Source organism: Triticum dicoccoides, chromosome 5A (assembly GCF_002162155.2).
Source record: "Triticum dicoccoides isolate Atlit2015 ecotype Zavitan chromosome 5A, WEW_v2.0, whole genome shotgun sequence".
Classification (NCBI taxonomy): Eukaryota; Viridiplantae; Streptophyta; class Magnoliopsida; order Poales; family Poaceae; genus Triticum; species Triticum dicoccoides.
In genome coordinates, this window is record NC_041388.1 from 453,169,383 (window position 1) to 453,171,574 (window position 2,192).

Genomic DNA, 2,192 nt, shown 5'->3' on the forward strand with positions numbered 1-2,192 from the left:
CATGGCCTTGGTTGCGCTCTTGCAGAATTTGCATGATCAGCTGCGTGTTTGCATTGGTAGCGGCCATCACATCTTGCCATGCCTCCGGAGGTGGAGGTGGTGGTGGCAGATCCTGATTCTGATTGTTGCCCTTAGAAGGAGCCATCCTGAAGAGGGTGACATCCATTAGCATATTGACAGAAAAAAATTATTCAAGCTGAATCAAACGGGTTGAAATTGCAACATAAAGTCTTCACATCCGAACAAAATGAATGAATGCATTCCAATTGAAATGGTCACATTTCCATAAATTGAGAAGCCACTTAGAATTGAGGTAGAAGAATAAAACAACAAGGTACGGACAAGAGCAAATACTTGGCGAGGATTACCCAATCCCAAACCAAATATCCGCGAAAGAAGAACTAGAGCTACATGAATTCCCACCTGTGAAACTCCCGAACCGTTCCGGTTATGCAATCAGGTGTTGGGGATACAGGGGAAGCATAATATCTCACCCAAAGCTAGCAAATCCTACATCCAGTTGTGTCCATCCTTCAACACATAACCAAGAAAAACTTCGGAAATCATTTACCTCAACCTTCGAAAAGCATCTGTTATACAAGTCATGGCAATACTCCCGAACTCCCACCCCAGTACTGGGTGGCATCGAGGTTATCTCACGAACAACTGCATAAAAGAGATTTTCGATGATGGTGAAACTCAGGTATTCCAGAATCTCAACGATAAAATTGTGACGACAACACCTCGGAGCTCAACTTCCCGGGACACTGCCACAACCCCTAAATGTCAGGAGGCACCAAGAACAATGTTCTCGTCACAAAACCATCGAAACGATTCCAAGATACCCGCGTGATCCTAAATTTTTTTTAGTGAAATTTGAGAAGCGAAGAGTCAAAGCTCTACGTCAGGATGCCTCACCAGAGCGACAAAGGGACTGGGGAGTAAAAAGAATTCCTAACTCTCCGATATATAATTCCTAAATGACTCAAAACATTTTTCTAGACTCAACAACGCCAATGATTCGATGAAGCAGGGGGCTCCTAAGGCCGGGGAAGGCTCTGATTACCAACTTGTAACGCCCTCGATGCGGCTATATCTCCTACGTGTCGAAGCACGACTTAGAGGCATAACCGCATTGAAAGCAATGTCGCAAGTGAGGTAATCTTCGCAAACAACCCATGTACATAATTAAAGGGAAAGGATACATAGTTGGCTTACACTCGCCACATCACACAAATATCATAAATAGCATTACATTCATCCAATACAATCAGGGTCCGACTACGGTACCAAAATAAAGATCAACCCCCAAATGCGACAAAGTCTCCGATCGCCCCAACTGGGCACCACTATTGATCATCTGGAAAAGACACATAGTAACGGCGAGAGTCTTCATCGAACTCCCACTTGAGCTCGGTCATATCATCTGGAACGGCATCATCGGTCCCTGCATCTGGTTTTGGAAGGAATCTGTGAGTCACGGGGACTCAGCAATCTCACACCCTCGCGATCAAGACTATTTAAGCTTATAGGTAAGGTAAATGTATGATGTGGAGCTGCAGTAAGCGACTAGCATTTATGGTGGCTAACATATTCGCAAAAGAGAGCGAGAAGAGGAGGCAAAAGCACGGTCGAACAACTATGATCAAGAAGTGATCCTAGAACAACCTACGTCAAGCATTACTCCAACACCGTGTTCACTTCCCGGACTCCGCCGAGAAGATACCATCACGGTAACACACGCGGTTGGTGCATTTTAATTAAGTTAAGTTTCATGTTATCTACAACCGGACATTAACAAATTCCCATCTGCCCATAACCGCGGGTACGGCTTTCGAAAGTTCAAATCCCTGCAGGGGTGTCCCAACTTAGCCCATCACAAGCTCTCACGGTCAACGAAGGATATTCCTTCTCCCAAGACAATCCGACCAGACTCGGCATCCCGGTTACAAGACATCCTCGACAATGGTAAAACAAGTCCAGCAACACCACCCGAACGTGCCGACAAATCCCGATAGGAGCTGCACATATCTCGTTCTCAGGGCACACTCAGATAGGTCAAGCTACGAGTAAAAACCAGCCCTCGAGTTTCCACGAGGTGGCCCCACAGGCTGCCCATTTCGGACCAACACTCAGAGGAGCACTGGCCCAGGGGGGTTTAAATAAAGATGACCCTTGGGCTCCGGAAACCC